The following is a 22379-nucleotide window of genomic DNA, read 5'->3' as shown; positions in this document are numbered from 1 at the left end:
TACAGTGTCCTTCAGTTATTTGATAGATCAAAATGAAATTGCTGATCCAAACACCCAATTATTTATAAATGAAAATCATGGAAATTGTCAGGGGTGCCTAAACTTTTGCATACACCTGTAGATAAAAAAAATATTAATGATAAACTTTTGAGTAATTTTCAATATTTAGCCTATGTTCCAAATCTAGAATAAAACAGATACGTGTCACTAAAAACGCAAGCAGTTTGGCAAAGTAATACAAACAACTAGTTAACTGAATCACAGACATGTAATCAATCTGTTACGAAGTGTTAGCAGGCAGCCCTGTTGTCATGGAAACCAATAAGTCTTGGTAGCTACTAGCAATTAGCTAGCTATCTGACTAATTTAATATCGTTGTGTACCAAACAAGCCAGCACTGACAATGCAATACAACAGCTGTTGACTGAACACATCAACAACTCTGACATCAACACCATTGCTCTTTATTTATGTATTATTTAATTAAACGTTTTTCATGATCTATAGCTCTGTAACAGGGAATATATTTTTCTTCTGGTGTTGTTTATTGCTGGTTTGCAATCCAGTTTAAGGTGCATTACCATAACCTACTGAGCTAGACAGTGAAACACCCCAAGAAAGTCTTTCAGTGGAGTCAAACATAATGAAATTGGCTAAATTTCACCAAAAAGAGGTCACACACCTTGTGTAGACTTAAATCCTACACTGAGTGCACTTTAAAGATAGCTTAAACTACTGAGTATACTTGTAAACAATCAAGTTATGTTTAATTAATTCTTAAGGTCTAACAAACATGTGGAATGCAGTTCTGCCCCCATTAATGTATGAAATGTACAGTGTCAGGTGTCATATATTGTGATAAACATCAATATTGAATGATATGAAAAAAAATATTGTGCATTTTTTTGGGCCATATCGCCCAGCCCTACCTAATGATATTGTGTGCACATTCTGAGCCTTGTTGAACTGACTGTGAGAAAAACTGCAGCACCTTAATTACAAAAAAAAAAAAAAAACATACAGGATAAGTTATTTAAGTCTGTTAAATCATAAAATACAATTTAAATTAAAATACAAATTCAGGTAGTATTAGTAGTAGTATCACAGATTTTTCAAAGATCATATACATTTATAATTTTTAAGAAGAGTATATATATATATATATATATATATATATATATATATATATATATATATATATATTTACAGTAGGCTATATAAAAGATGTAATGTTTAGTGACTTGTGACGAAAGACTCCAGCTTAAAGTGCCTCGACACAATCCTGTCTCTGAGCTCTGCAGTCAGTTCCTTTGACCTAATGGCTTGGTTTTTACTCTGGTATGCATTTTCAGCTGTGAGACCTTTATATAGGCAGGTGTGTTCCTTTCCAAATCATGTCCAATCAATTGAATTTGCCACAGGTGGACTCCAGTCAAAGTCTAGAAACATCTCAAAGATGATCCAGAGAAATGGGATAAAACTGAGCAAAATTTCAAGTGTCATAGCATAGGGTCTGAATACTTATGACAAAGATGGATTCGTTTTTTTCTTTTTAATACATTTAATACATGCAAAGTTATAAAAATAATCAGGTTTTTGCTTTGTCATTATGGGGTTTGGAGTGTAGATTGGTGTGAAAAAAAAAGAATGTAAAGCATTTTAGCATAAGTCTGCAACATAACAAAATGTGAAAAAAATTAAAAGGTTTGAATACTTTATGAATGCACTGTATACTGTTGTTAATCAGGACAATGCAGACGTGGCATAAGTGCATAGTTTCCAATTCAGCCATGCTTAAGAGTTCAGATCTGCCTGTTTGTGATGCAGCAACGTGGAATCGCTCTTTAATGGATTCGCTCTCCTTGGCTCAAACCATTTATTTTGGCACAACACTCTCGTAGTTTTTGGCTTAAAGGGAGCCATTCCTGACTGAGCCCGGACCATGGCCAGGTCGAGATGAGAGATGTTGGTGTGTAAGTGTATTGCTGTGTGAGAGCGTTGAGCCTGGTGGTTCCCTTTAATCAAAGATGACCGACATTTCCATTTTACAAATAGACACAGATACAACCTCCAAAATATGGCTAGTCTGAGGCATGCCGGTATGTTTGTAAGTTATTTTGTTTTTGTTTCCTTTAATCCAAGGTCATTATTGCTCATAGCTTAAAGCAAACATGAAATAAAAATAGACCCTATTTACTTTCTTAATACACTGGTCATGTGCATGATTCATCAGTGAATGCTATTCCAAAAAAAAAAAAAAAAGAAGGTGTTTGTCTTTTACAAAATGTAATAATTTGCTCTGCCTCAAAAACAACTTTCCATTTCAGCTGATGTCACAAATCCCTTTTACTTTTCAACTCCTAGCCTCTAACCATCTGACTGATTTTCACAATCCAGTCAATTCCTGAGTATTCCCTCATGTCCCACCCTACAATATTTAATTTTTATTTTATTTTATTTTATTTTATTTTATCCTGTTTCACTATGAAATTTGACAGATTATTGAAGTAAAATGATTTTTGAACAAATTAACTTTAAACGTAGTTTGGGTTTGTGAAGCTGATCTTTAATGCACATTATTCTTGAGTCTACTCTAATGATCCCTCTGTGTTTTATGCATTAGTTTCCTGCGAATGCAATAAAATCTCCTGGTATGTTTTAGTTAGTCACCTATTTGACCTATCCAACATTAACATCATGTCTGTATTTTATGGTTGTAGCATATACAAAAAGTTACACCCATTTGAAACCTCCTGTTATGTTCTTGTCATTTTTGACCTATTTATGTGTTGAGAACAGTCAAAAAATAATCTTGTAAATACAATAAGACTAAATGCCTTTGGATTCTCCACAATAATGAAAAAATAAAACTAAATTGTATTAAATTTTTATGATACTTGTTTATATTTATGTAATGTCAGGGTATTTCGGAGGTTACTGGGGCATTGCTAGGGTTGCTAGGTGGTTGCTAGTTCATGACTAAAGCCCAAACTCTACTTCAGTTAGATGCGAAGGCTAGGCATCTGTGTACAGGATGCTTGCCGCAAATGTCATCATCAGTGAGTGCTCAAGCACTTAACACATGCTGCCCGATTTCTACAAATTTTTAAACAACAGGAGACGAAGTTACAGACAACAACATTGGATATGCACGACAAGAAAGTGTGTGTGAGAAGGTCAAGAGATGCCATTATTTGTGTAACTCAAGTCTAAATGAATATAAAGGCATCTTTATGTGTCAAAACTCCTGAAGAGAAATAGTCCAGTGCAGGGGCGTAGCACCAAATTTTGGGCCCTGGGTACAAACCATCTTGCTGGGCCCCCGTACCAAATATGTATGTATAGAAAACTGACTTCTAAGGGCCCCCCCCTGCCTCGGGCCCTGGGTACTCGGTACCCTTTACCCCCCCAGTCCGACGCCCCTGGTCCAGTGCCTCATAGCAGTCAAGAACACTTGCGTGAACTGCCAGTGCATGCGCACACAGTCAAATGAAGTATAAGCTAAGCCTTTGCATCAAAACCAAAGTATACTTTGAGCTTTAATGTTTGCTAGATGGTTGCTTTCTGACCAAAGTCAAAAGGGTCCATCCGCAAGTCCATATGATATCTTGATCGCTAGAGATGTGTGAGGACCTTTTCACTGAAAATCTGTGGGAAATTGTTGTTGGGTTTATTTTTGGGGATTTTCCGACTGTTGGATGAACATTTATATTAATGAGTTAAATAATTTTGAATATAAATCAATGATTCTGTATTTGATTTAAACAGATACAATGAGTAAATGCTTTAATTATCTACTTTTTCCAAATACAGATGAAGGGTTTTCTCTTACTGTATAGCTATTGTAAAAGAATAGTACCACCACTGATTTAACCTCCTGAGTGTGGCAGCTGTGTACATTTTCCATTTCCCTTTTTTATTTGTAAGTAGTAGCACCTAATAAACAAGCAAAAAATGCATTTACCTATGTTAATGAACCTTAAAACAAATGTGAAAACAAAATTAAATATAAAAAAAAATTGTAATATAAAAAATGACCCATAGATGTGCTATAGTTGAAAAATATTCAAAATAACTAATGTTTTTTCAACTTTAAGGGGAAAATATATTTTCCACAGATGTAGACTTTAGGTTTATTAGCATGCTGATGCACGAAAAATGAATGGATTTTTTTAAGCGGCATGTCAAACGAAACTAGAGACCCTACTCTTAACAACCAGTCAAACAAACGTAACGAGCTTTCTTACCAGAGGCATTTAGCCTGTAGGAGCGCATCCTGGAAATCAGCGTCATGCTGTTGTGTCATGTGACGTGGTGCGGCAGAAATGTAACCCTAATATGACAGTGTAGAGTCTTGTGAACAGTATTCAGTCGGTTTTAAATAATTGAAATTAAGCATTGCGTATAGCGAAGCCAAAATACAATGTCCACACATGTGGACACAAGGTTGCTCGAGGATAGAGCTGGAGATCTTTCCAGATGCAATGCTACTATAAAAGCTTGTGTTCAGTGTTAAAAAAACAACCCTATGTAGCTGTTTATATTTATAATCAAAAGCGTTTGCTATCTACTGTAATCTACTGGGTATTTTCCGAGCTGAACAGAATGGTTATGAATTTTCTCACAAAACAGATTCATTTCAGACTGAGGAACATCGGCAAAGCTACACTGATAAACATGAAAGAGGTAAAAGAGCACATAAAGTCTTTCCTTCTGCTGTTTCACTTTCTCATTCTTACTTTTCTGTGACCGTAACCACGATGGCTTGGGCCTTGAGCTGACAGGATCAACGTATAATCTTCCCAGGTTCCGTATTATAGCACTACACAGAGCTCTGTGTTCCACCCATGTCTAACAACAAGCTTTTCCTCCAGGCTGCAGATTAGGTAAATACAATGAGAAGGACAAAATGGCCGCTGGCCCATTAGAAGTTCCACTTGAATTTTGGCTCGCTATTAGTAGATTTATGAGACTCTAGTACCACAGACCTCTTTCAGTAAGTGTGCGGTGACAGATTGAGCAGTGCCTTTTGTCCTCTGCTGTGTGGTTTTTAAAGAGCCCCTGAGGAATTTTCCACAATGTGATTGGAGATGTGGTCATATGAGGATGGTCTAATTGATTGTGGTCTGGCACCGGTCAGAAGGCATATTGAACTATTTGTGAATCAAGTGTTATGGTATAGAAGAAAGGCAAAACTGTACAGTCTAGTGAATATATTACTGAAGTAGGAATGCTGATTTGGCTTACATGCTTTGTTTTATGAGTAAATGCTGAACTGAAATAACAGTTATATTTCTCATGTGAATGAACATCTTTTTTAAACATATCTATCTAGTATTTATTTCATTATGTAGCCTAGATTATAAAAAAATCAAACCAAGTGGCATCTGCAAACAGATGTTGCTAGGCTTTTTCTCAGGACAAACTGCACTTCATTTTTACTGGATGTATGAAGTTAGTTCATCATCAGTTAGCCCATTAACCATGGTCCACTATCATTTTAAAAACCATAATGTGTCTAAAAACTTTTGGTAGTACTTCATTTTACTGTACTGTTTTAATTTTATGTACTATATAATTAAAAAACAACAGTAATTACTATAGGTACTAACACTGAACCTAACTCCAACCATAACCTTAACCCATATTAAGTACATGTAGTTGCCTAAAACATTACTCAGTACTTTCTTGGGTAAGTACAATGTAAGTATACTGAAAGTACTCATACTGTAAAATAAAGTGCAACCAAACATTTTATATTACTTTTGAACAATGTAATTTTTTTTTAAATAATTTTACATAATTTTTGTAAAATGATTTGCTTGAAAAGTTTTTAAAAAAAATGAATGCCACTTTCTTTGATATTTTGTTACATTCATGCACTTTTAAATGTGGCATAATTGTGCATTACAGTTTGGGACCAATGTTCTGTATATGATGCACAAATTACATTGTATGTAAATGATGTATGCCTCTACAATGTACTGCATGATGTTTCTTCAATGCGGCCTACAATATAGATACTGAAGACATGGAAGATATTCTTGCAACTTTCTTTATTTAACTAATCTATACTTTTTTATGGAAACAAAGGGGGAAAATCACAAGGTGTTGTTAAATCAACAGAAGACAGCTTATGTTAGGGTTGGGAGTAAATGAAAAGAAACAGACACACATATGGGCTGTTTTTTAGTCCTTAAACATGTGCTTAGGCCAGATTCACACACCATATGGGAGTGGGTGAGAGTGTGGAAGCTCCTAACGCATTCTGAATGCTCCATCCAACAGCCCAGAGTGAGCCAAGATCCCTCTGGTCTGGCTCCGCTTCTACCATGAGCTCATGAAAGCCAAGGTTACTCTTCACAACTGCTTCAGAGCACCTCTGCGCTGTTTTATCTTTTGTTTTAGAGATTGCCTCTTGAGTGGGTAGTATACATTCAGCTGTCCACACGAAGAATGCAACATAGACTAATAATGTTCTGTAATGGCATGTTATGAAAAACTTGAGTGTAATATGGAATATGGAAAGCATTATTGTCATTAGAATATATAATACATTATGTTTGTTAAGTGTATATATTTGGGAGGCTGCTTGAGTTAAATTCAAAGGGAAAGTCTGGATAGTCTCCTCAAACATCTGACTGAAGGTGATTTTGTCTCTCCCTGCTCCCAAGAGTCCTGAAACTCATCTTAACTTGTCCCCGTCCACCTCCTACAGATTTCTTGGGTGTAAAGAGTATTTAAATGATGGAGTCAGTTTTCTGAAGGGAGGAACCACTGACCTTCAAAACGTTATTATGCAGAGCAGCTCGCTGTAGACTGTTCCAGATTTCTGGAACCAATTACCAACCAAAGAGAAAGGGAGGCAGAGAGAGAGAGAGAGAGAGAGAGAGAGAGAGAGAGAGTCAGAGTTGGTTTAAGGTGAACTGTAATACGTCAATAGGAATGGCTTTACAGCACAAAGAATGATGGGAGTTTTCATAGGTGGATCTAACTGGTGATAAGTCTTCCTTTAGAAATGCCAGGGTGCAGATTACTAAAGAATATGAGAAATTCCATGGGATTCATACAATATAGATCAGTGGTTCTCGAGTGATTTTACTTCATTTTGGTGACATTTTTGTAAAATTATATTATGTGGTTCCTTGCATGTTTCGCAATATTTCTGAGGTGAAATGTCCATTGTGCGGCACTTAAAATTAGTTACATTATCCACCAAGAACATGAGGTTTTAAAGATAAATGCTCTATCGAGTTTTGAATCAACAAAACCTACCTCTCTACCCTAATCCTTAAACCTAACAAAAAAGTAATGTCATAAAAAGCAAGGTGTGAAGCCTTGTGCTGAAACATCATTTAGAGGAGATTCTATGATACTTTTGGTTTACATGTCGTTTTGCGTGCTTTTCAGAGCTTGTGCAATACTCTAGCTTAGAGCTATCACACTCCTGCTGTATCCTAGAGCTCAAGTCTATCAGTTAAGCTACCACACAATTTAAATGCATTTAAACAAGCTTGTAAAAATAGTTGGATATGTAATGCAAATGTTTCTAAATGTCAGTGACAAACAATAGGCACTAATGTCTTGCTGAAGAGGCAGTAATTTGCAGATGTATTTGGTCCCTGTGGCGTCACAAGTTCCACAAATTCCAAACTGGCCATTTCTGGAGCCTGGTTTAAATAAATGCTCTTTTTCTATTAAGGAGGAAGTTTTCAGTTATGAAACTTACAGCATGTTTTTATAATGCAACAACCTCTTATATGTCAAAGATCAAGGAAAATGTTATACCTCACATCATGACCTCCAGTGATCAAGCCGAAAGGGACTATGGCAAGGAGCACAAAACTCCATAAGATGTAGTTAATGGAGAAAAATAACACTGGGGGAAACCAGGCTCACCGGGGGGGCCAGTTCCCCTCTGGGTAAACAGCATGAATATAATGCCCATATTAGTTATTTATGTGTAGTATAATCATGGTTTAAATTAGTAAACTGAGTAGATGTTTGTGGCAGCTGGAAGATTAAAAAATAAAAGTCTTTGAAGTAAAAAACTGATAATCTGCTGATTCCTTATGTGTTTTTCTGATTTGTGTGAAACAGAAAAGAAGTCATTGTTTTTGTAGCACCTCTAGTGTTCATTTTTCAAGGAAAGCAGTGGTGTAGTAGTGTCTGAAGAGGTGGGTGTACTGTGAATTTATGAAGAGTAACTCATATATATATATATATATATATATACATGGGTATATGGAGGTGTATACATATATATGTATATATGTGTATCCATATACAGATATACAGAATACATGCTTTGAAAATGTCCATTTAGATTAAAGTATTCCGTTAGATTACTCAAGGTCAGTAATGTATTCTAAATACTTTGGATTACCTCTTCAGCACTGGTAGATTTTTTCACTTTTTTGACTATAAAAGCGTCTCGGGTTATGACTATAACCCTTGTTCCCTGAGAAGGAGCGAGACACTGCGTCGTTGAAAACGACTCTTTGAGGAACGCTCCTTAGCGTCGCCTCTGAAGTATGAATGAAACTATTCCAATCTTGATTGGTGTTAGCGTCATGACGTAACATGTGACGGCATAACCGGATGCATAAAAGTGGCGCCGGCACACATACACATTAGCCTAGCGATGAAGCAAGCCGCTCTCAGGCCTTGAGGGGCATGGCAGGGCGACGCAGTGTCTCGTTCCCTTCTCAGGGAACAAGGGTTATAGTCATAACCCGATACGTTCCCTTCCGGGGAACTTCGCACTGCGTCGTTAAGCGACTCTTTGGGGAACGAATGCCCACTAGGCCACGCGCCGAAAAAGGCCTGCCCTAGGGTGAAACTGAACTCAGGCACTCAGCTAGGGCGAGAGCACGCGTGCGCCAGGCGTACTAGGGAGGTGCAGACTGTAAAACCTGATGAAAGTGTGCGGGGTAGCCCAACCGGCTGCCTCACAGATCTCCTGGAGGGGTACTCCCGATAAGAGAGCCCTAGAGGGCGCCATGCCTCTAGTTGAATGAGCCCTCACGGCCAAAGGTGAAGGCAAATTACGCACCTTGTAGGCCGAGATAATAGCCTGAACAATCCAATTACTAATGGTTTGTTTCGAGGCAGGAGCCCCTTCTTAGGTGACCCAAAACACACTAACAGTTGGTCCGACCTCCTCCAAGAAGAGGACCTCTCGAGGTAGCAGCTCAAAGCTCTGACAGGGCAGAGCAAATGGAGCCTCTCTTCTTCTGCCGACACATGAGGTGGAGGATGAAAAGCCTGCAGGACCGTGGGCACGTGCGTGTTAGGCGGCACCTTAGGCCCATAGCCAGGTCTCGGGTGTAAAATGGCTTTAACTCCGCCAGGGGCAAACTCCAAGCAAGCTGGCGTCACTGCCAGGGCTTGAAGATCACCCACCCTCTTTAGAGAGGTAATAGCTAAGAGAAAAGCCATCTTGAGCGTCAGGTCCTTAGGCTGAGCCGACTGAAGGGGTTCGAAGGGGCCAGGGATAACCCTTCGAGAACCACCGCCAGGTCCCAGGCAGGAACCCTGGACCTGGTTGTCGAGTCTCATCCTCCATGTACCACGGAGAAAGCGAATGACCAGCTGGTGCCTCCCCAGAGGCCCAACACTCAGTGGTGCATGGAGCGCCCGAAATGGCAGCCACGTACACCTTGAGTGTGGAAGGGAGAGACCACAGAGAAGCGATCTTGAAGAAACTCCAGAACTGAAGCCACCGGGCAGTTAACTAGATCTACTTCATGTTCTCTACACCAAGTGGAGAACACATTCCACTTGAGGCCATATAATCTCCTAGTAGGCGAAGCCCTAGAGCTAAGTATGGTTTCAACCACCCCGCTGATAGACCAGCATTTAGGTACTGAACCCCCTCAGGGGCCAGACCCACAGTTTCCACAGCTCTGGACGAGGGTGGAAGACTGTGCCCCCGCCTGAGACAACAGATCCCTCCTCAGAGGAATCTGCCATGGCGGAGCTATCAGGAGTGAAATTATGTCTGAGAACCATACTCGGGCGGCCACATGGGGGCAACCAGAAGTAGACTGATGCCCTCTTGGCGGACCCTTTCCAGGACTCCGGGAGCAGAGCGATCGAGGAAATGCGTACAGGCGAAGCCTCGGCCAAGCCTGTACCATGGCGTCCAACCCCAGTGGGGCTGGATGTGAGAGGGAGAACCAAAGTGGACAGTGGGGCGTCTCTGAGGCGCGAACAGATCCACTTCTGATGGTCCAAATTTGTCCCATATCAACTTCACCACCTCTGGATGAAGTCTCCATTCCCGGGCCTCAGCCCCTGCCTCGACAGGATGTCTGCTCCCTGATTCTGAACCCCGGAATATACATTGCTCTGATAGACAGTATTTTCCCTTGGGACCAAAGAATTATCTGATCGCCAGTCTGCACAGAGGGCGCGATCTGAGTCCTCCTTGTCGGTTCAGATAAGCTACCACTGATGTATTGTCCGAGCGTACTAGGACATGGTAACCCTTGATGTCTGGAAGGAAGCTCCTCAGAGCCCTGAACACAGCCAACATCTCTAGACAGTTTATGTGCCAAGAATGATGATGGTCCTGCCACAGACCCCTGGCAAAGTGGCCGTCCATGACCGCGCCCCAGCCAGTGAGGGAGGCGTCTGTCGAAGCGGTTTTCCGGCGACATGGCGCTCCCAACACTGGCCCTTGGGACAGGAACCAAGGTTTCTTCCATATTAGCAGAGAGCGAAGGCACCTGCGGCGTTACTCTGATTATCTGAAATGGATTCCAGCTGGGGAAAACCCCTTGGCTTTCAGCCACCACTGGAGGGGCCTCATGTGTAGAAGGCCCAGCGGTACAATGTTGGATGCCGCTGCCATGAGGCCCAGCAGTCTTTGAAATTGCTTTACAGTGATGGCCTGGCCTAGCTTTAACCGGACACCATCGCCATAAGGGACTCGATACGTGCAGGAGACATGCGTGCCTGCATCGTAACAGAGTTTCACACAACGCCCAGAAGCGTTGTGCACTGGGATGGTTGTAACACACTCTTTTTGTGTTGAGTCTCAACCCCAAACTCGAGATGTGGCCAAGAGCGACATCTCGATGCCGAACCGCCATTTCTCGAGACTGGGCCAGAATGAGCCAGTCGTCGATATAATTCAGTATCACGGATGCCCTGAAGTCTCAGTGGAGCAAGAGCTGCATCCATACATTTGAGTGAATGTCTTGGGGAGATAGTGCTAGGCGAGCGGAAGAACCCGATATTGGTAAGCTTAAGCCCCGGCGAACCTCAGGAACCTCCTGTGACATGGAAGGATGGATACATGAAAATAGGCATCTTTTAGATCTATCGTGACAAACCAGTCCTCGGATCTGATCTGACTCACGATGACAGGAATAGTAAGCATTTTGAACCTGAACCTCCTCAGAGACCGGTTCAAAACTCTGAGATCTAAAATCGGCCTCAACCCCCATCCTTTTTGGAACTATAAAGTACCGGCTGTAAAGACCGGACTCCTGTCTGAATGATGAACACGTTCTATGGCATCCTTCAGCAGCAGAGATTGCACTTCTTGTTCCATCACCTGAGCCTGCTCGGAACCACTGTAGTCTGCACCACCCCAGAGAATTTGGGAGCGGTGCCCGAACTGCAGTCTGTACCCTGAATTTATTATATGCAGGACCCATGCAGATATGTTGGGAAGATGATTCCATGCCTCTACAAAATCTACTAAGGGAACCAGCCTCTCGAGGCTGGTCTCGAGTATTTTTAGAGCACTGTTCTCGACTTCCTGAAGCGGGATACCGGCAGGATTTGGTCGATACAGTGCTTGTGACCACAATTGATGTGTTTTTTATTTTTTGGCCTTGAGCGGCGCGGTGTGCTTTAAGCTGGAGATTGGTGTGGCCCGAGCGTCAGAGGCGGCGGGAAACCAACACCGATTTCCTGAGGACTCTGCTGCTGAGAACAACCTCGGTTGCTCTGCAGCGGGAGCAGCCCTCCGAGGTTCTAACACCCGGTTAGGACCTCTTCCCAAGCCCCTCCTAGCCTTAAGGGCGTCCCTCAGGTGGGCCCCTGGCTGGAGGGCTTCCGCTGAGGCGTTTCCTCTGTTGCCAAGCTCCTGGAGGAGGGGCTCTAGAGAAGCAGCTCTCCTTTTGCTCTGCTTGCGGTCGCGAGGAGCTGACTGAAGGCTGGGGCTGATGTGTTTGCCCCACCCTACTTGACTTAGACTTGGATTTACTGGGGAGAAACTGCTTGAGCGCCGCAGATTGTTTCCTCGCCTCCTGAAACCTGTCGACGACCGATGTAATGGCGTCGCCGAACAGGCCAGAGGGCGAGGCGGGGCATCAAGCAAAAAGCTCTGTCTTTTTCTTTTATTCCCGATAAATTTAGCCACAGATGCCTCTCCGTGGTCACCATAGCTGCCATAGAGCGGCCAATAAGCGCGAGCCGTCTCTTTAGTTGCCGAGAGACAGATCTGCGGCTCTCGCGCAACTCAGCGATATCTTCGGAGTTGGCCCCTCCCCTCGTCTAAATCTTTCAGGAGATCGGCCTGAGTACGCCTGCAAAATCGCCATTGAGTGCAGGCACGAACCAGCCCGACCTGCCGCCATGTAAGCCCTGCTTATTAATGCAGATGTATCTCTGCAGGGCTTACTAGGCAGCGCCCGGGGTTTTAAGGGAAGATGCCGACTCAGGAGAGAGGTAACCGGCTAAAGCCTCCTCCACACCAGGCATCTTCCCATAGCCCATATCCCGTGCCCCTAAAACATCGCTGTAATCGACCACACTGGGGGTGGAGACACGGGACGAATGTGGTTTATCCCACGATCTCGAGATCTCTTTGTGGAGATCGGGAAAAGCGGCAAACCCGGCGCTGGGGTTGTGGCGCATGCTGCAGGAAGCGCTCGTCTAATTTGCTTCCGGCGTCGTTCCCTGCTCATTTTGTGGCCAGCTAATGTTAAGTCTGGCCACAGCACGGCGTCACAACCTGAATCAGCTCCTCAAAAGCCTGGCCGAAAACCGGCGTGCTTGGCTGCTCACGGTCAGATCCGCATCAATGCTGAGCATTTCCACTTCCTCGGAAGCAGAGAGCTCGAGCATTGGGACCTGATCGTGGGCAGAAGAAGCCATGACACGGGCTTCTGCACCACTCACAGTAGGCTCGGGATCCTCAAATGAAGAATGAGAAAGTGCGCAGCAGTCTCATTCTCATCTGCAAGATCCGCTGCGAACCCCACGATCTCAATCGCCGCGCTGCCTCAACAGACGCGGGACCAGAACCGTGGGGAGCGCGAGCCTGACCGTGCTCATCAAAGCACGCCAACCGGGAGCGCAGCACTCTCATGGGTAGTGCTTCACAACTTACACAGGCAGATCCCTCGAGAGCTGCTCAGTGGCGCTAGCGCTCCCAAACAGTTCACACACAAATCGTGCGTGTCCCTACCGTAATAAAACGAGGGCAGGGGTGCGCGCTACTTGAACTGCTTGGTGGCCATAATTCTTTTAAATAGGACAAACAACACCAAATAAGACAAACAATATACATAGAGCGCTTGCTGAAGAGCGAAAGCTGATGTATATGTGTGCCGGCGTCACTTTTATGCATCCGGTTATGCCGTCACATGTTACGTCATGACGCAACACCAATCAAGATTGGAATAGTTTCATTCATACTTCAGAGGCGCACGCTAAGGAGCGTTCCCCAAAGAGTCGTTTTCAACGACGCAGTGCGAGTTCCCTCGGAAGGGAACTGCCAGAATAGTAAGAAAAAATACACACGTTAAAAATCAAAATATCTTATGCAGTGTTGTTTCTAAAACAAGATCAATCAAGTTGATCTTGTTTTAAGGATTTCTTTTATATTTTTTACAGGAAAACAGTACAAAAATTATTATCAAGAATATGATTTTTACCCTAATATCAAAGGTCTTACTAGAAAAAAGTATGTGAATTTTAAATTAACTAACTTTCAAAAAAATATGATTGTGCCTGGTAACATGTGCATGTAAAAGGGCTAGAAATAGCATTTTAGCTTAGCGTAAAGCTGACAGGTTTATTTCTATTTCTTCTGCTCCAAACTTAATTCACACTCTGCCTGCTCGTGTGAATGTAAAACATCATAAGAAAGTGTTTCACGTTGTTTAAATGCACTTTGGATCGCATCTTTTATGTCTGGCCCTTTACTGAAAAGGAAAATATGATTGATTAGCAAATATTCAGTCGCGTCTGAAATTAATTTTCTGATTGGGGGATCATCTTAGTTTGACTGTCTGTCTTGCCCATGCCATCAGTTGTGCTCCCGCCTCCAACAGCTCCGTACACGTTTAGAGAGAACCTTTGTACACTTAAAAATAAAAAATACAAATAAATACATTCTCTAAACAGTGCTGCGGTGCATTGAGTTAGTATTTAAAAAAATAATTCTGGGTCAAAAACTTACTCGTGGTTCTGGCGGCCATACGTATCATCACTTATTTTAGGTGGGCATGTGCAAAATCCTAAGAAAGATAGGTGGGCTTATGGTGTATGCCTTCGTATGCCCTAGACAACACTACTGAAGGAAAGTGCCACGATACCTACGATGAACCATGTAAAAATCATTTTGCAAAAACACAGTTACAAGTGCTGTAAAAAAGTATTTGCCCCCATCCTGATTTCTTCTGTTTTTGTGTGTATCTCATGCAACATTTTTTCAAAAATTCTAAAAAAATCTAACATAAAACATAGGCAATATGAGTAAACGTTAAATAATTTTTTGAAATTATAATGTTATTTATAAGCAAAAAAGCTATCCAATACCAACTGGGCCTGTGTGAAAAAGGATTTTCCCCCTTATTTACTAAATCCCCAAATCTATGAAACTGCATTCATCATGGGCTTCAGCTGGACTAGAATCACCCAGGCCTGATAGCTGCCAGCCCTGTTCAATCATATCAACACCAAAATAGAAAATATTCAGAAATATGAAGCTGGCTAAAAGGTCAGTAGCCCAGTAGCACACTATGCCAAGGCTGAAAGAAATTCCAGAAATTATGAGGAAAAAAGTGACTGAAATACATCCATTCTGGGAAGAGTTACAAAGCTATTTCAAAGACTCTGGGACTCACAGTGAGAGCATTATCTCCAAAAACTTGCCACAGAAGTGAACCTTCCCCAAAAGTGGCCAACCTTCCAAAATTCCTCCAAGAGTACATCGACAACTCATCCAAGAAGTCACAAAAAAGACAAGGACAACATCCAAGGAACTGCAGGCATCTCTCGCATCAATAAAAGTCACTGTTCATGACCCCACAATCAGAAAGACACTGGTCAAAAATGACATCCTTGGAAGGGTGGCAATGCACAAACCACTGCTAATCCAGAAGAATATTAAGGCTCATCTGAATTTTGCCAAAACACACCTTGATTATCCTCAAAGCTTTTCGGGAGATTGTACTGTGTACTGATGAGTCGAAAGTGGAACTTTTCCGTTACATCTGGTGTAAATCAAACACAGAATTCCACAAAAAGAACATCATACCTATGCTCAAGCATTGTGGTGGTAGTTTGATGGTATGGGAATGCTTTGCTGATTCAGGGCCAGGGCGAATTGCAATAATTGAGGGAAACATGAATTCTGATCTCTACCAGAAATTCCTAAAGGAGAACGTCCGGTCATCAGTCCGTGAGTTGAAGCTCAAGAGCAACTGGATTATGCAGCACAATATTGCAAACAAGACAATGTTCCAAAGAATAAGAGTGAGACCACCTCTGAATTGCTCAAAAGAAGCTAAATAAAAACTTTGGAGTGGCCTGGTCAAAGTCCTGACTTGACCTCGATTGAGATGCTGTGGCAGGACATTAAATGGGCCGTTCATGCTCGAAAACCCTCCAATGTGGCTGAACTGAAGCAGTTCTGCAAAGAAGAGTGGGCCAAAATTCCACCACAACTTGTGAAAGACTGATCTCTAGTTATCGGAAGCATTTGGTTGCAGTTGTTGCTGCTAAAGATGGCACAACCGGCTATTAGGTGTAAAGCGGCAGTTCGTTTTTTACACGGGTGACATAGGTGTTGGATAACTTTTTTGCTTCAATAAAACAAAATAATAAATAAATTATATATATATATATATATATATATATATATATATATATATATATATATAATAAATATATATATTTATTTAAGCAATATCACACAAGCAAGAGTGTGATTTGGCCCTACATCAGCACAGCTGTGATTCGGCCGCAGGCCAAGTGCCGTTGGTAATCACAGCAGTGCTGATGTAGGTCCATATAGCACAATTGCAAGTCCTTGTTACCACCACCTTGTTACGACTTTTACTTCCTCTAGATAGTCATGTTTGATCGTCTTCTGGGCGCTCCGCCAAGGCCCGCGAGGAGCCCCGGTGGGGCCGATCCAAGGACCTCACTAAACCATCCAATCGGTAGTAGCGACGGGCGGTATCTACAAAGGGCAGGGACTTAATCAACACGAGCTTATGACCCGTACTTACTGGGAATTCCTCGTTGATGGGCAATAGTTGCATTCCCCAGGCCCGATCACGAGTGGGGTTCAGTGGGTTACCCGCACCTCTCGGCACAGGGTAGACACACGCTGATCCACCCATTGTGGCGCGTGTGCAGCCCCGGAGAGCTAAGGGCATCACAGACCTGTTATTGCTCCATCTCGCGTGTCTGAACGCCACTTGAACTACTTTCTTACGCGACTAATCAGAATTTGCCGATGCTGGTTCAAAACAAATGATTAGTCTAAGACTTCATTAGTAATGCAATGTAGTAAATTTCACTTCAGAAATAGTATCACGGCTCGTGCTGTTATTGTTATTGGATAAACAAGGATAGACAGCTGGATGTGTGTGTGTGTGTGTGTGTGTGTGTGAGAGAGAGAGAGAGAGAGAGAGAGAGAGTAGATATATATATATATATATATATATATATATATATATATATATATATATATATATATATATATATATTTAGAATATAGAATCATGTTTATATACATTACAATGAGAAAGGCAACCTGAGTAAACACAAAATACAGTTTTAATATATGAAAACTGTATTTTGTGTTTACTCAGGTTGCCTTTCTCATTGGAAGATCTAAAACAATTTAGTATGAAAAATACACAAAAATAGAAGAAATCAGGAAGGGGGCAAATGCTTTTTTACAGCACTGTATATTAACTTGATTCTATGGGACCAGGTTGCAGATTTTACATTGAACATCAAGTTAATATTACATTTATTACATGCCATTCAAACTGCTTTTGTTGGCATTAACTGACAGTCATTTGGCTAGCTTCTACCAAGTGACTGATACAGTTGCACCAAAATACTATAGGTATTAATTGCATGCATTTGACATCATCAACAAAAAAGTGGTGTTTTCTCCTCATTTTTAAAAGAATAAGACTTTCTAAGGCATTGCATATTATTACATTTTAATTACAGACTTCATTCCAGAAATAACGTGCACCAATTAACCGTGCACAATAAGACCAACAATGTGCATTAAGAAAGTAAAAGGGTAATTTTAGGTATTTTGATTTAATGTTAACTTGAAGACTAAAAACACAGAACACACACAAAGTGATACCTATCTCTCCATCTCACCCTGTGGTTTCTTTTCAAGAGTACAGTATGTAATCAGTGGTTTTCTGTTTGTGGTTTTCTAAGCAAGGGTGTGCATTCTTCCTAACGCCTCTACCCCTTGTGGTTTAGTGTTAATACCACATGCACCGGGACTGGGCTGGACAAACCTCTGCAGGCATTTCTCTCTCTCTCGCTCTCTCTTTCGCTGTGGGAATATGATTCCATCCTGTGAACCCTACAACCTAACAGCCTTAATGCGGGGGCCTTCAAGGTCCAACATGTGGCTGCATTTGTAGGCGTGCTCCATTCCCTCTTTTTCGTTTCCTCTCCCCATTTCTCTTTCTCCCCACGCCAAAGCAGGATTGATGTGGGTCATTATAAAATCACCTACACTATAGGGGAGGAGGCTGGCTGAGACTTATGTACATGGGATTTGTTGAGATTCCCTAAAGAAAGTGGGGAATAAAACACAAGACTGCCATTCTCAAATACCTACAGTAGGCAGCTTGATGTATGCAGAGCTAAATGATATGCAAGTATGTGGCCTCTAACTAATTTACTATAATCCAGAGGGTATCCAGTAACATAGAGTGTCCCATCCATAAAATGTAAGAATTGAACATTAAAGTTTGATACATCCATCATGTTATTATTCCAACTTGGGCCATTTTTTTTTCTTTGCGAGTGGATTCAAAGAGAAGATAGTAGTACTGTACAGGACTAGCTTTTGTCCTGGCAAATGTGTATAAAACAAAATGTGTTTACACGGATAGTTGAATAGTAGACGTGTCCTGCAGTGTGACATGCTATGCTCTACTTAAAACTATTTTAAACAGCATTTTGCAAATTCTTCTATAATCATTATGTAGCTATTGTTATGCATCCCGCATACTGTGCCCGTGGACGCAGAGTTATCACCAACGCAGACATACAAAGTATACTTTGGTCACCATTCAGTTACTGCTCACATTGATATCATCTTTTTTCAAAATAATGAAAGTGATTGGTGACTGAGGCTGTCATTTTGTCAATATTGACTCTTGTGTGATCCATGGAAGAAAGAGAGTCATACAGGTTTTGAGCAACATTAGGGAGTAAATTATGACACATTGTTTTTATTTTTGGATGAACTTTCCCTTTCAAATGAACTATTGAAGGCAAATAGGTGTTTAGAAACTGTGAAAAAAGTTAAAGAAATTGTGACCAGTTACAGGACCTTACAGTATTATATGCTTTCCCTTATACTGTACATTCATATACATTTCAAGATAAAATCTTGATGTTTAAAAAAAGTCTATGCATGGACATGTTATGTGTCATCCATACTGTATATTTTCCCTAACTTAGGCATTGTGATGGATAACAACAAGCAACAGGGTCCTGATGTGATGGGAATGGACAGCCAACACTAAAGGCAAGCCAGAAAGGCTTGACCGCTGGCTACCACACACTGTCTTGATGCCATGTGTTTCACTTGCTGCTCCTGGTCCTGCTTTCAATTACAACACAGACAAAACAAGCATGGAACAAATGTCATTTCTTACAGTAGACTGAAGATCATTTTGTTTGGTAATGGTCATACTTTTTTCCTTGTTCATATGGTATGAGTTTGTTTTTCTTTGCCAATATTGAACATCTTTATATATTAATGGTTTGGTTCAGCATACTTAAACTCAAATTATAGAAAATTGAAGGGAGGGTAAAATAGTATTAAAAACATTTGTGAAACTGAGGTAATAGAGTTTACATACAAAAGTAAAACTAAAAACATTTTGTGAATATGAGCTGAAATGGCTATTTGCAGTAAATAAATCAGGGTAGTGTTCAAATGTGTGAATAGTTTCTCCATATATTTGCATGTTGAAAGTGAATTATTTTTCTTTAATACTTGAATTACAATGTTTAAGAGGCTAGTTGTGTGGGAAGTTATCAAAAGAGCTACATACACAAATACACAATCACTCGATTTTTTGTTTCTTTATGTTGAGTTTAAATCAAAGTCCCTTTCATGACAAGTCAGTCCATCTTTGAAAGGCTCCCGGGCAGCTATTTTTAATGAACATAAGCTGCATGAAAGTGCAGCTTCTATCTACTTGAATTGGGAAAGACTGACATTTCAAAAACGGTTGGTCAAGATTCTGATTATGAAACAGCAGTAAAATCTGTTTTTAAAACCAAAGTTTCTTTAGCTCAAATCATGAAAAAATCATGAAAAGAATATTAAAAAGTATTCCTGTTCTATATCAGACATGAGCGTTCCAATTTCTCCCATTAATTTAATACAAGTGCTCCATCTCTGGTTCATACAAGTTAAAATACGTCATTAATTAGAACATTTTAAAGGGACAGATCTTCCAACAATTATAATACTCTCATCATATACTCACACTCACACTCAAACAAAGCTATTTTGGATGTATGAGGTGTTTTTGTCCATACAATGCAGGTCAGTGGGGTTCAAACTTTCAATAAGGACATTAAAGTAAAAAAAGCATACAAGTAACTGCAGTGGTTTAATCCTTGTCTTCTGAAGCGATACATTCACTTTTGGTGAGAAACAGACCAAAATGTAAGTCCTTATTTACTATAAATTTTGCTGTTAATCTTTGAACATTCACCCTGTCTCCAAATATGCCTACTTCCCTAATCCCTTATACAGTGAGGAAAATAAGTATTTGAACACCCTGCTATTTTGCAAGTTCTCCCACTTGGAAATCATGGAGGGGTCTGAAATTGTCATCGTAGGTGCATGTCCACTGTGAGAGACATAATCTAAAAAAAAAAATCCAGAAATCACAATATATGATTTTTTAACTATTTATTTGTATGATACAGCTGCAAATAAGTATTTGAACACCTGTCTATCAGCTAGAATTCTGACCCTCAAAGACCTGTTAGTCTGCCTTTAAAATGTCCACCTCCACTCCATTTATTATCCTAAATTAGATGCACCTGTTTGAGGTCGTTAGCTGCATAAAGACACCTGTCCACCCCATACAATCAGTAAGAATCCAACTACTAACATGGCCAAGACCAAAGAGCTGTCCAAAGACACTAGAGACAAAATTGTACACCTCCACAAGGCTGGAAAGGGCTACGGGAAATTGCCAAGCAGCTTGGTGAAAAAAGGTCCACTGTTGGAGCAATCATTAGAAAATGGAAGAAGCTAAACATGACTGTCAATCTCCCTCGGACTGGGGCTCCATGCAAGATCTCACCTCGTGGGGTCTCAATGATCCTAAGAAAGGTGAGAAATCAGCCCAGAACTACACGGGAGGAGCTGGTCAATGACCTGAAAAGAGCTGGGACCACCGTTTCCAAGGTTACTGTTGGTAATACACTAAGACGTCATGGTTTGAAATCATGCATGGCACGGAAGGTTCCCCTGCTTAAACCAGCACATGTCAAGGCCCGTCTTAAGTTTGCCAATGACCATTTGGATGATCCAGAGGAGTCATGGGTGAAAGTCATGTGGTCAGATGAGACAAAAATAGAACTTTTTGGTCATAATTCCAATAACCGTGTTTGGAGGAAGAAGAATGATGAGTACCATCCCAAGAACACCATCCCTACTGTGAAGCATGGGGGTGGTAGCATCATGCATTGGGGGTGTTTTTCTGCACATGGGACAGGGCTGACTGCACTGTATTAAGGAGAGGATGACCGGGGCCATGTATTGCGAGATTTTGGGGAACAACCTCCTTCCCTCAGTTAGAGCATTGTAGATGGGTCGAGGCTGGGTCTTCCAACATGACAATGAACCGAAGCACACAGCCAGGATAACCAAGGAGTGGCTCTATAAGAAGCATTTCAAGGTTCTGGCGTAGCCTAGCCAGTCTCCAGACCTAAACCCAATAGAGAATCTTTGGAGGGAGCTCAAACTCTTGTGTTTCTCAGCGACAGCCCAGAAACCTGACTGATCTAAAGAAGATCTGTGTGGAGGAGTGGGCCAAAATCCCTCCTGCAGTGTGTGCAAACCTGGTGAAAAACTACAGGAAACGGTTGACCTCTGTAATTGCAAACAAAGGCTACTGTACCAAATATTAACATTGATTTTCTCAGGTGTTCAAATACTTATTTGCAGCTGTATCATACAAATAAATAGTTAAAAAATCATACATTGTGATTTCTGGATTTTTTTTTTTAGATTAGGTTTCTCAAAGTGGACATGCACCTACGATGACAATTTCAGACCCCTCCATGATTTCTAAGTGGGAGAACTTGCAAAATAGCAGGGTGTTCAAATACTTATTTTCCTCACTGTATATAGAATGCCAAAAGCTGTACTGTATGTCAAATGACAATATTCATAAAAGAGTATGTGCTATATATATATATATATATATATATATATATATATATATATATACAGTATGCAGTATATGTAATTTACGATATATACTAAGAAAGTTGTTCCTTGTGGTTAAATTTTTTAATTGGTCAAATTATTGTGGCTGTTACCATGTCATATATTGGGGCCATGGGACAACGTCCTTGTTCCTGGATGAAATATGTCTGGCACTGAAAGATATTGATACATGCACAGTGCTGGGCAGATTACTTGTGAATTGCAATCAAGTACTGATTACAAATTAAATGACATAAAATGCAATCAGTAACGTCATTTCGTAGATAAACTTTTTCTGATTACTTTTGGATTACTTTCAACCTAATTCTGTTTTATTTTGTCACATCCATTTGAGTAGAATAATAATTTTAACATAAAAGTACAAAGAGGAAGAAAATGTATTCCATTCTTTATTACTAACAAAAAGAGCTCCTTACGACATTTTCAA

The sequence above is a fragment of the Xyrauchen texanus genome, chromosome 1 (genome assembly GCF_025860055.1).
Source record: "Xyrauchen texanus isolate HMW12.3.18 chromosome 1, RBS_HiC_50CHRs, whole genome shotgun sequence".
NCBI lineage: Eukaryota > Metazoa > Chordata > Actinopteri > Cypriniformes > Catostomidae > Xyrauchen > Xyrauchen texanus.
Note: the sequence above shows the minus strand (reverse complement) of the source record.